Source organism: Lotus japonicus, chromosome 5 (assembly GCF_012489685.1).
Source record: "Lotus japonicus ecotype B-129 chromosome 5, LjGifu_v1.2".
NCBI classification, from domain to species: Eukaryota; Viridiplantae; Streptophyta; class Magnoliopsida; order Fabales; family Fabaceae; genus Lotus; species Lotus japonicus.
The window spans coordinates 25,489,766-25,503,870 of NC_080045.1; the positions used below are offsets into that span (position 1 = coordinate 25,489,766).

The following is a 14,105-nucleotide window of genomic DNA, read 5'->3' on the forward strand; positions in this document are numbered from 1 at the left end:
GGGGGAGTAAACCCAGTTTTTGATGTGTAAGATGTGTTAGTGTGATTTATTTTTCTTTTGGAGAATTTAAGAGTTCCACCTTCATGACCATAGATGTGTCACTGGGCAAATACAAGGAATACATTTCACTTCTTCTGAAGTGATTCTAAGTTGACTCTGATACCCAAGACTCTGATACCTTGTCCGTGACTCTGATTACTTATGCGCTCTGATTATTCGTTTTTCATCTATGTCATAAGTTTTTCACTCTGAACTCTTATATCATTTAGCTCAGAATCTAGACTTTACTAACGTTTTCATCAAGTATTAGATTCAGGGGGAGCTAAGCTCAGAATCAAGCAGTGACTTGAATTCAGTATGAGCAAGATAAACTATTCACATCAGGATAAGTATTATTCTATATCTCTAAACTCTGAGTGAATTCAGTTTAATGTTTAAGAATTGTTCATCAAAAATCTTAGTTTTGTCATCATCAAAAAGGGGGAGATTGTAAGATCAAGTTTTGATCTAGTAGTACAACTCTATGTTTTGATGATTACAAGTTAACCTTTTGATATGAACAATTGTGGTACTCTAACGTGTTTTTCTGAGTGTGCTATTTACAGGCTCTGACCTCAACTCAATCTCACACAAATCAGAAGCACTGTGTATAAAGAGTAACCCAAGCAACGCTTTCGCATTCACCATGTTCAGTATGAACAGTGGAAAAGCTTCAGAAGTTCTGAAGTTATACAAACTCTGATGAGGACTCAGTCACTAAAAGCTCTGAAGATCCAGAAGTTCTGATAACCAAGAAACACTGAAGGTTCAGATGTTCTGATGGTGTAGAAGACTCTGAAGTTGCAGAAGCTGAATAGTGGAAACTCTGAAGTCCAGAAGCAAGAAACTCTGAAGGCCATGTTCTTCCGTCTGAGTTCAGAATCAGAAGATACAATGGTCAGAGGATCTGTGCTTTCCCTCTGACTCTGATCAACCGGCTTCACAAGTTCCAATATGAAGTATTCCTCTGATCAGAAGTCTCCTAGGTTAAAAGGTCAAGTCGCTATCCAAGTACAAAAGCAAGTGTACCTTCCTGACGACCTACCTAACGTTCTCAGCCACAGCAGAAGCTGGATTTTCCAGAACTGCCCTCCAACGGTAGCATTTCCCATGCAACGCTCAACCCTAATCCTTGGAGTATATATAGAGGCTGAAGATTGAAAGAAGCGGCGAGAAGAAGTAATACACACGCGCAAGACATATTCAAAATATTCTAAGCTTTCTTTCATCTGAAATTCATTGAGTTTACAATTAGCTTTTTAGAAGCAAATCTCTTGTAAACAATTCTTTGATAAACAGTTTGTTTAGTTCCTTTAGGAGATCAAGGTTGATCGGATCCTAGAGAAGACTAAGAGAGTGAATCTTAGTGTGAGCTAAGTCAGTGTAATTGTTAGTCACTTGTAGGTTTCAAGTGCAGTTGTAACTCTTACCTGATTAGTGGATTGCCTTCATTCGAAGAAGGAAGAAATCACCTTAACGGGTGGACTGGAGTAGCTTGAGTGATTTATCAAGTGAACCAGGATAAAATCCTTGTGTGCTTTTCTATCTCTTATCTTTAGCACTTAAGTTCTCGAAAGATTTGTCTAAATCTTTAAGGTGGAAGTTTTGTTCTGAAAACATTATTCAAACCCCCCCTTTCTACCGTTTTTCATACCTTCAGTCGTGCCCAGGTGTCACTTTGGATCCTACATGGACATACCACGTCGGTTAACAAAACTACATGAATTTTATAAATTAAAATAAAACTTAAAATAGTTACACTTGAATTAACCCCCAAATATCCTTAATTTACACCTAACACTAAAACTAATAATGAACAAAGAACCAGAAACATTGAGTTTCATCTTCTCCATTATCATCTTCATGTTCTTCAAAGATAAAATCCCAGAAAACTAAGAAAAAATTAAAAACTAAAAACACGAAATGGTCTTTTTCTTAAATTCATCATAATCGATTAACCAAATACATGCTATGGTCACAAATTTAAAGCACAAACACACGCAAGCACATGAATTTAATATTTGATACCAACCTAGAAAATGAGTGGACCATCGAGTTTTTCTAAACCAAATTCACTTCTATTTCTTTTGTATTTGAAAGCAGGTTACAAGTACAATATGAATCAAAGCCCATAATCAATTCTTTCCAATGAGAATCAAGCAAAAAAGCTAACTTCACGGGAAGAAGAGAAACAAAAAACTAAGAACAAACCCATAAGAAAAGGAAAGTTCACAACTTTCACTTTGAATGAAAAACCAAAAAATTACTTATATGGATACCCAACTCCAAGAACCCAGATTCCCAATCTGAGAACCCAAAAAACAACAAGAAAAATCAAATCTTTAAAGAGAAAATCCCACAACCTAGAAATCAACAAGAACAAACAATTCAGAAACGTTTTCCTCTGAAATCCTGTTCCTTCCTCCGCGCTAGATTTGTTTTTCCTGAATCCGGAAGATGAAGAACAAGAGGAGGAAGAAGAAGCCCAAGGCTCAACCGAACAAGATACAAAATGTGAGGACGAAAAAGAAGGCTTCGATCTGGCTTGAGAAGAGGAACCCCTCCGATCTGGGTTGAGAAGCCGTTTGAGAATGATGAAAATTCAAAACTTTGAATGCTCTTATCGGGGTCGAGGTCTGGTTTGGGAAATCTGTTGGTTGAGGCTTCACCTGTAACCCAACCCCATTTTTTTTGTTTGACGGCGAGTTGCACCGAGAAGAGGTTCGAGATTCCCATGGTCTCTAATGTAACACCCCGATTTCGGTGGCGTCACTATAGTAACCAAAAATAAACTTAATGCGGAAAAACGTGAATATTTTTTTTTTTGATAATAACTAAGACAAGACTGAATTAAATAAAACCCAACAATAACAATAATCAGAACTAATATACAATATATAAACAGCCCCCGCTGTAGTAGTAACCTCGTCACGAGTAAACCTCCAGTGACGGAAAGAAAAGTGTAACGCCCGAAGGCAAAAGGTACAATCCACAAGAAAGGTCAAGTGTCCGCAAACACCATCCCTCAAAACTGAGAATAAGCTGACCCATCGGCCTGAAGCAAGACCTCCTAAGTCCAACCAACTCTCTGTGATTCCCGTAAAGAAACCACACAAAAAGCTATAGGTGGGAAACTACCCTGTCCCCAAAGAAAATAAATGATGTTCAGAGCTAAGACTCTACTCCTACACTAATCCCATCTCGAGGAGCTCACACCAGCACTAAAACCTACATGCTAGCATGATCGTCGCCCGAATCTGAATTCAGAACGACCTAGTCTAAGTACACCATCCGTCCTCCTCTCGCTACCGCGATGCGCTCCTGTTCCAGCATCTCAACTCTAGTTCCCCCCGAAGGGTGAACCATCATGATCTAGACCGTCGTGGACATCTGACAAAGGGCGTTTGTCCGCCAAAGCACACACAGAAGACGCGAGGGTCAACTCCAAAGAATTATGTAAATAATAACATCGATAGATACAGATAATAGAATAGCCACTTAGGCTTATAGCTAGGGATATTATTCCTAGGGTTGCATGTTCCATAATAACATAAACGCAATAATAGCATATAGCATGTTCCAAATAGGTTTAACAATTACCAATCACACTCAACAACTAAATTAGTATGCATGTTGCATGATATGTATGCAGGTTAACCCAGTCAACCAATATGCAATCCGGAACGGATGGACATCAACGGATCAGCCCTAGCACCAGCCACGGTGGGACCATTTCGGCCCGCGTGCCTCTTACTCCAACGACAGCGGTAGTCAGATCAGCCGTAACCCGTAGGTCTGCCATTTCGGTCTGCTACAAGAGACGTCTACAGACGCTCTTTCACGGAAATCCGGGTCTTATGACCATTTTGGAATCCGACGAGGTCCAGAGTACGTCCTGTGTTAATACCTCATTAATGTTGCATGAATGCAGGATGATTAGACAAACAACGTCTCCGAATCTCACTCGACACGTCGCCACGTGTTCTAGGTAAATTAAAGTCTCTAAAAGCTTACCCTAAGGTAAAGTCGATTCTGCGACAAAAGACACTTCTTCACGACAACACATAATCCACGATGATCTCCAAATCATCCGACTCATCTCAATCCGATGGTCACCACTGCTCAACGAGCACAGAGTATCACACTCTCGGAAACTAACGGTTTCCCGGACTTATCCCCAGGATAGCCCAACAACATAGCTGCTCCAACAGCACAACAACAACCGCTGCTCCAACAGCACAACAACAACACATACTCAACGCCTCTCAATTTTCTCAACACTCGGATCCGACGACACTTCTCGTTTTCCAAAACTAAGATTTGCAACCGAAGCTTCCTTTCGAGTTTGTTATCATTACTTAAAGATTTAGGGGTTGTTTAATGTCTTATGAGTTTTCTTTACAAAATAGTATCCTTTTAGTCTTATCGCAAATCCTATCAGTTCTCGGGATCTCCTAATCCCCAAATGACTCCAGAGAATGTCTCGATCCATACACATCATAACAAGGCTCGAATCTCATTCGTCCTATCAAACTTTCTCAAAACTCTCAAAATAAAATCGGCATGACCTGCCCGCAATCCTCACTAATCAGAATCTCAGATTTCATTACAAAAGCATGATTAACTCATCACAGTCAACAACATGTCATATAACAATACATCTCAGAATAAACACATAGCACTTAGCATATAAAGCATGCACCACACATCCTAAATTACCCAATTAGCACTTAGCATGAAGATTCAATCTCAAAAGCATTCAGTAGATTCATCATCTACATTGTCAGCCGAAGCCTCAGAAAACATTTTCCAATCACACACAATCCAGTGCATAAACAGTAAACAATGTCGAAAGCATCGACCCTAAGTATTAACTAGAGATTCAGTGAGAAGCCCTCACCTGTAGATTCTCCAGGGTGAACTTCAAACTCTTCCTCACAAGCAAAGCGTTGCTCCTCAGGAAATTCCTCAAAAGTTCCTTTAAAGCAAAACCACAGAAATACTATCAGAATCTATCGAAAACTAAGCTATCAATACTTACTAAGGTTACTCGAAGTAATCTATACCCTAAGGTACGATAAACTAGCGCGAAAGACAAGTTTTCGGAAAAGGAAATTTTCCTCCTCCCCCCTAATAGGGCTCGGCCACTTTGTGCAATTATGGGGCTCGATTTTTCTTCGATCAAACTTGGTTCCTATGCTTTCATAAGCCGTAATAAGGGTATTCTGAACTCGGAAAAATTATCGGATCAAAAACTGTCGCAGGGGTATTTTGGTCATGATTTTTAACTTAGGATTTTCAAAACTGAAATCCCAAAAATAAAATTTTGCAGGGGCGTCACCAACGACGTTTATGACAACTAATCCTACTAGCACTAAGCTAAGGCGATAGTTTTCAGCCTAAAGGTTGAAGCTTAACACCAAAAACTCCAAAAATGGGTATTTTAGGTTCAAATTGATTCCGGCGGAATTCCGGCGACATAACGGAAAATCTAACCCGGCAGAAGTGATCTTGGGCGCATAAGGAAGAGGTTTAGAATCAGAAATGAAAGATTCAGGATAGTTTTGCAAAAACCCATAAACTATCCGCTCAGAAAACTCTACAGAAAAGCTATGGAAAAAGCGATCGGAGGTAAGGATTAGCGACTATACCTCGAAGCCTTGAAGTAGCAACTAACGGATCAACGATCAAGCAAGCGATGAACAAAATTCTTCTTCCTTCTTCCTTGTTCTTGGCCGCGGGTTTGAGGAGAGAAAATGGAGGAAAATTTGAGTTTTCTTCCTTTCTTTGCTATATATAAAGGTTGGAAATTCGCGGGAAAATGAAAGTTTCGCGAATCTGATTTTTCCGGCGTCATTCTCCGTGAATTAATAGATATGTTTTGGCGAAAGAATTCCAAAACTAAAATGAGGTCTCTTTGTATTTTTGGCAACTAAAGCATAGTCGGTATAAAACTATTTTACCCGATAAGTTGCTTTTTGCATCGAATGTCGGAATAGAAAACTTCCTTCTGAAGAAAGATTGAAATCATCAAGAGAAATGGGTGTACGCGTGTAGAATATTCATTTGAAGCTCTGGATAGAAAAAGTCTTCATTGTCGAGAAATTCTAGGGTTTTGAAAAACCAGGGTTTCGTTCTCGGCAAACTTCCGATGATTGGAATCGGACGTTCGTAGATCCTAGAGTTTCACCTCGAAATGATGGTGATATATGGAAAAAGAGAAGTTCTAACATTTCTCTGAAGATTTTTGGAATTAACTGCCAGCGTGCCTAAAAGTGAAAATAGGCTATATACTAGGGTTTCTGACCTAGGTTTAAGCGTGTAACGATCGTGCTATAACTTTTATCGATCATAATGCAATCCTTGAACTTTTCCTGAACTTTCTCCTTCATAAATATATTTCATTTAATAAACTTTCGTTCAGGTTTCCCTTCACATTACATCAACCCTAATCGTGAATAAGAAGTTTATTCACTTAGCATAAGCTTAAAAAAACTTGGGCCTTACATCTAATGCTTATTTCAACCTGTGATGGTGGAATAGAAATAAAAATGTGAATTGAAGAGAATGTGATGATGATGTGAATGAAATTGAAATAGGGAGAGGAATTAGGGTACTTTGGGTCGAGGAGAGGGGCATAATCAAGAGGGAATTGTTGATGGGGTCTCGCATCCATGGTAGCACTGGGATGCGTCGTTGCTTTTCTTCCGCCATTTTTTTTCACTGTTCTTCTTTTGTTCTTTTTCTGATTTTTTCCTTTTTTTCTTTGTTTTTGTTTATGTTACCTGTTTTGCAAATAAATTTATCTCTTGTCTAAAAATAAGTTTTGTTAGTTTAGGGTTAATTTCATAGGGTTTGTTGGGTTGAAGGTTACAATGTTTTTGAAATCTGGATTTGTGAGTTGAAGATGAATGTTTTGTGGGTTGAAGGTGAAAATGAAGAGTTATGAAGTTTCTGGGTTTCTGGATATGAAGATGGTGATAAAGGAGATTAAGGATTAATGTTTTTTGATTAAGAATTTTTTATTTAGAAATTTGAATTAGGTCCCTCGATATAAAGAAAAGATTGATTTTGGTCCCTCATTTAATGGCATGGCAGTGCCACATAAGCACGGTGGTCGGAGCTTCGTCGACAACAAAGACGCTTTCCAAACAAAAAACGTAGTTTGAGGGCGTCCTTATGAAGATTCTCCGGTGACGGACGAAAATCAGATCTCGCTCGAAGTTCAGGGACGGTTTTCACGTTTATCCCTATTTTTAATTAATTTCTAATTTATGCCTCGGGTTTCGTGTGAGCATAAGAATTTTTAACTTCCAAGTGAAACAATCTAAAAGTCTTATATATCTATATATAAAGTTGTAGCCACTTCGAATGCTAAGTTCTGAATCATACTCATAACTTGATTACAATTCAGAATATTCGAAAGGCGATCTCTCGCCGTAAAAAATACTAGGGTTAAACCTGAAAATCGTGCCTGAACTTTGAGAGAGATTTGATTTTCGTCCCTCGCCGGAAAATCTTCCTATGGACCCCCTCAAACTTACGTTTTTTTTAAACCGTCATAGTCGCCGATTTAGCTCCGGCCACCGTGACCAGGTGTCACTTTGAACCTATGTGGACATGTCACATCATTTAATGAAATGACGTGTAAATTTTTTAAAAAATAAAAATAAAAACTAAATAATTTAATTTTATTAAGTCCCCAAATCTTAACTAATTTAATTTATATCCCCATAATCTTCTTCACCTTCTTCAATCTTCATTATCATTTTCCAGAATCATCTTCACCTTCAATCTTCATTATCATTTTCCAGAATATTATTCAAAATGATTAAAAAAATAAAAATAAAAATTCCGAAATTAAAATTAGCAGTTAATCTTTTTTTATAATTTTTTAGAATATTCATTCATCTTCATCTTCTTCCTTAGTCCTCTCTCTCTCTTCCTTCTTCCTCAACACCATTCTAATCTCTCTTTTTTTCTCATCCACCACCACACCACCTTCTTCTTCTTCTTCTTCTTCTTCTTCTTCTTCTTCTTCTTCTTCTTCTTCTTCTTCTTCTTCTTCTTCGCCTTCTTCATCTTCTTCTTGTTGCTGCCCTCACCTCCTTCTCCTTCCCTTCCATAAAAAACCCTAAATCCCATTTCATCTTCCTAAATCAAACCTTAAATCCCTTCCCAAACAAATCGAACCCTAAATCCCTTTCCAAACGGCCAGATGAAAACGATTAACAACTAGTTAATATTAACTTCAATTTATTTAGACCAATCCTTCACTATGTCCCATATTATACCATTATTCCATGTTAACTTAGATCATCATTTTATCATCAAGATTAATTAGGAATTTTTCATTTAATAGAGCATAATTACCTACTAATAATCCAGTTAGTTCAAGATAAAATTAACAAGTTCTTCTTGCATTTGGAATTATTTCAGATCTTTCCAGATTGAGAAAATCGCTTAAAAATAAAGTTCCAAGTTGTGATAAATCATGAAAATCACCATTTAAGCTTAAAATCCTATCTTTCATGAATTAAGGGTTGTAATGTATGTTTTTCATGCTTAAAAATAGGTTCTGGAAGTGAAAGAACCTCAAAATCGCAAATCTGGAAATTGACTCGCCGGAGAAGATGAAGATGCGGCGGCGGCAGTGGCGGTGTTCCTCGTCGGAGGTGAGTGGAGCACGGATTTAGATTCTACGTTCTACCAGAAGAATAACGGCTTTTGAATCGTTGCAATCAAAGTTTGGACGAGGGATAAAAACACGTTTTAAGTTGATGATTCTCGCTGGAATCCGGGCTGCGCGGGGGCTCTGAAGAACACGATGAACAACTTCAAGAAAGTGCCCAGAAATAGCCCAAATCAACCCTGAATTTTGTGAAACTTTCCAGAATTGATATTTAGGCTTCTAGGAACATGGTGGTGGTGGTTTCAGAGTGATTTGAGAAAGTTTCAAAAATGGGTAAAGATTGAAGATTAAGAACAAGTTGAATAGCAAACCCGGATTTTATGAGAACGTGTTCAGAACTTTGCCAAACTTTCCAGATTTAATCCTCACACACCAGAAACATAGTTGAAGTGGTTTTAGAGAAAATGAAAGAGAATTTTGTGAAGATCAAGAAAGGGAAAATGATGAAGAAAAAGTTGAAGGTTTTTTGGGAAAATTGTGAGCTTCTCTCTCTGATTTCTGAAGCTGGGTTGAGTCTGAGATGTGGTGTGATCTCAGGGCTGAAGAGCGGTCGAATTTATAGGCCAAGGGTTGAAGAAATTTGAAAGACAAGTGGCCTAGAAAGTTTATGCACAAAGACAAGTGGTTATGGAAGTTCATGCATGAAAACAAGTGTCATTCAACTTGTCTTTCTACCATGAAGACAAGTTGCATTGTCCATGAATTTAATCCTCACTTAAGACTTCTAATTGAAGTTTCAATAGTCAAGGTTTGTGTGAATGGGGTTTGGATTTTCTTCATTTAGTCAAACTATTATATTTTATTTAGTTTTTCTTTGATTTAATCTCTAACAATCCTATATTAAAAGCACTAATATGTTCAGAACCTTGTTCTTAAGATAATCATTTTCTTCAAACATATTTTCTTCATCACTTAAATTTTTAAATCATCTTATTTCTTGATATTACACCCATCCACAACAATACAAAATAATAGTATTAATAATAATAATCTATTAAATTAGTGGAGGAAAAAATGAGATGTTACACTTCTAGGATCCTATGCTCAGTTAGTGAAGTATCAAGAGCTGCAAAATACATAACAAGAACTTTGACGCAGTCTGCTAGGCCAGTTGGTATTTCATAATTTTGAAGTCCATTAATTGTAGTAGCATTGAAACCACCATGAAATGCACTACTAGACAAAAGGTTTTTCGCAGCGACAAAAATTGTTGGGAAATTTTGAAAGTCGTTGGCAAATCTACCTTTCGCAGCAAAAAAAAGTTGTTGCATGTTGCTGCAAAAAGCCCCGTTGCGAAAAGTTTTGCGACGACATTTGTTGTCGCTGCCATTGTTAAAGATTTCACAACAACTTTTGTGGTTGCAATTGTAAACAATTTGTCGTTGTTATAATTAATTTTTGACAACCGCTCAAGTCGTTGTCATATCTAACATGTCGTAGCGACTAAAGTCGTTGCGATAAAATAGTTTTCTCAGCAAATTAAATCGTTACGATAAATCTTTTTTCTCAACGATTAAAATTGTTGTCATATAGATTTTTTCTCAACAATTAAAATTGTCGCTTAAGTATTTTTCTCAACCACTAAATTCGTTACCGATAATAGAAATTATATCTCTAATAAATAAATAAAGTATCAGCCATATATTACCATTTAAAATTTAAAACAATTACAAGAAAACTATCAACGAAACAAATAAAAAAATTTAAAGCAAAAAGTGATATTTATTCATTTGGAAACATAAAGCTTTATTGATAAAATTAGCCAGAATACAATAACACTAGAAAAGAAAATTACAGAGTTTTACAGAACCATAGATCCCTCCCTCACCCATCCCACAAGGCTTGAATCGCTCTCCACAATTATATCGCCAAAATCTCTGCTTCATAGACCGAAGTTTCACTCACGCTTTTGGAGAAATAACCTAAGATATGCTTCTTTTCATCACAAAGTTCCCCTCTTATGCCGCTAGGCCTTGGATTTCCACTTGAGGTACCCGTCCATTCTGATGATCTCGTAGGCTTTGAGGAACACCGATTCTCATTGGAAAAAAGGACCTATAAAAAAAACCCAAGTTAAATAGATAAGAAATGAAGACCAATTAATCTGAAGAATTCAAAATAACACAAGTTCAAATACCACAAAGTGCACATGGGGTGTTCTTTGCATAATCAGAGTATTCAAAGAAAAAGTGAAAAACCAAAATCAACAAGAGTAAAACAATCATGGAGCAACACGGTTCCATAGAATCCCATTATACAAGGCTACCCTTTGTAGGCATTCATCTATTCTTTGTTCCACAATTACAATTCTTTTGAACCTTTGATACTGAGTTTGACTTCAAAGAATGATGATCACTAATCGCCCTTCTCTAAAACTCTGCCCCATCTCCACACAAGAACATCACGTCCTCTGTATAGAAGATGAATGAATAAAATTTTCATTAATTTGAAATATGAGTACAAGGTGTATATATAATACATGATGAAAAACTGATTACCAACAAAATAGAGGTTTGTGTATCAAAAAAAAAAACAAAATAGAGGTTTGTTACACAAGGCAGAATTTAAATCTTAAAATATAAAATTGAATTATACAAATTCTACCTCTTCTTCATATCTGCTCAACAACCCACAATTTTGTCAGCGATAAAGACAAATCATTTGCATTTTTTATCAGTGACTCACCGAAAACAAGAGAATTGTGTGTACCCACCCTAGGATATACAAGATCGCAAAATTGGGGGTGCAGAAACAGCGATTTCGTGAAATTGGGTTTGTGGGAAAGACCTCTACAGACACAGAGCAAGAAGGATCATTGTGCCCGAGACAGCCATGGCGCTTACCAAGACCAACCTATGTGCGCTTTGAGGAGGAATGGATTGGCGGTGATATATTGAATTGGTGATATGTGAATAAACTGTGTGTGTCAAGTGATTCAAGCAAGAATGGGAATTCAGATTTTAGGGAAGAATGGTGAAAGTTCAAATTTGGGATACGACGGGACAGGAACGGTACGTGAGAAGGAAAGTTAAAAAACTCAGATATGCGGGATGCAAAACGTGGTTACTGGTTAGTGACTTGGTATTTAGGAGAAAATTTCCAGTACAAGCGAGGGAAAGCAAAAAAAATTAGCGCCTAAAATCTGCGCCAACACAATTGTATACAATTTCAAAGTTTTCCAATCATTTTATTAATAGTTAAACAAAATTCAGCTTTTTGTATAAATTGAATTACACAATTATAAATTTGAAAAAGTGATTACAATAAAATATAAGCTATAAATTTGTTTTTCCAAGTAAGTGGTGGGTTTTTTCAGCTTCCATTCTTGGCAGTTGTCCTCTTCATCCCGAGCTTTTGCCCTTGAAGCATGATTTGTTACTGGCTTCGGAGTTAGGATATCATCGAGTGACATATGGGAGATTGAGAGTGATTCCTTAGATGTCATTCGATTTCTAGAGGCATCTTCCATGTCTTCTTCGTTGTGTCATGTCTTATATGAGGTTATTTACTTTTTTCAAAAAGAAAATAACTATATTGATGAGGAAAATGTCAAGAATATACAACCCTCTTAAAAAAGATTAAAAAAACCAGCAAAGTTGAAGGCATCCACCCCAAAAAGAGCAACAAGCAACCTCAAAAAACACCAAAGATGAGACAGAAGCTCCCAAAGCCAAAAGACAGACACTCAAAGCACAAACTAATAGACCTCAAAGAGCCCCAAAACTAGCCAACAACCAAAACTCACCCTCTGTTACCCTGAGGAGACATGCACACATTGATCTGGGCTGCAATGTTGTACATGGAAACATCATCAGTGAAATTATACTTCATGCATAAGCGCTTCAAGATAACAATGTGCGAAGTAGTCAAAACGGCATAAGGCTTTGACAGCTCCAACGACAACAGCATAGATCTCTCCTTGTCGGCTCTGCATCAACATCAACATCTGCTGATGTCGCAATACCACTAAAGCTCTCAACGAGAAACTTCTTCTTTATTCCTCATTTCCCAACTTTCTTTGGTCTTCCCCTAGCCTTATGGGTTTGAAGTTGATCAAGATTAGCACAAGAAAGGGAGGGTTTGAATTGTGCCGTCAAAAAATTTGGATTTCCAAACCATTAAGCATAATGTTTCTTGAGTGGTTGTCGTTTGGTGCAGCGGAAATATGAGAGCAGGGAAGGAGTCAATGAACATCATCATTTTTATTCTAGTTTACCCCCTGAACGATAGGGCTACATTCATTCCTTGGATATACCAAGATTTCACCAAGCACAAGTATCAAAGACTTCTCCATTCAAGTATTCTTGTCCATGCCTCTTCGGGCATTGATGAGTATTCTTTGACCACTTCCTCTCTGAGCAAACCAAGTATTATTTTATCATTGCCTCTTTAGGCATTATCAAGTATTCTTTCTCTCATGCCTCTTCAGGCAATTACAAGTATTGTTAGGACTTCTCCTTACTAAGTATTATCAGGACTCCTCCTTTACAATGAATGTAGAGGTTGAGTGTAGTCTTCTCAGACGATCAGATTGCTTTGGTGGACCTTGCATGAGTTGACTTGAAGCTTTAAATTTTCTTCTAAAGATGGTCTTTATGCTTTGGCTTTACTTGTATAGACTACTTGTATCTTGATCATTCTTCTCTTCTCTTGCTCAGACGATGTAACACATTTGACTTTCTCTTGCTTGTATCGTCTACCTTTGTTGCTTTGAACTTTCTTCTCACAAATGGAGCATCTTCTTATATAGTCTTGTACTTTAGATATTAGACGATGAGGGATGTGAGTCATGAGTGTTGTTTTCTTGAAATTTAATTCATGAGAAACTCTAAGCCTTACACTTATACTCTTGAAAATTTTTATCATTCAAAATATGATAAACGATGTATCTAGCGTTTGAACTTAACAAAGTTTTCACTTTATCCCGACGCATAGAAATGTAAGGAGAACCCTCTAAAAGAGAGGAAAAGGCGGCACGCTCTTCCACAATCCCAAGATCACGGGAAACCCAGAGCAAAAGAGATGGGACTAAAACAAGGTGACCTTCTAGGCACAAAGTAACAAGGAACATTGCTGAATTCGTCATGGAGAAGCCCTATTGGGCTCGGGCCCCTCCTTCCTTTTTGATCAAGGCCCCTACAAGACATCAGCGGCTCACATAAACAACATGAGTCTTTCTAGCACGTTTTGTCCTCACTCACGTGTTTCTCGAGAAAACTTCTCAAAATGTCAACCATCCTAATATTACTCTAATGCAAGCACACTTAACCATGAATTTTTTATGAGTTCGACTCCCAAAAAGAAGACTCATGCTGTTACCGTGAGACTAGTCGTCAAATCGAGATATTACAGGGATTGTTACGTTGGTTTTTCA

General features: G+C 37.5%; 1 pseudogene; it reads right to left on the reverse strand.

Annotated features, from left to right (window-relative positions):
- Nucleotides 1-10,856: 10,856 nt before the first annotated feature.
- LOC130719385 (uncharacterized) lies at nucleotides 10,857-12,640 on the reverse strand (annotated as a pseudogene).
- Between the last annotated feature and the right edge of the window lie 1,465 nt (nucleotides 12,641-14,105).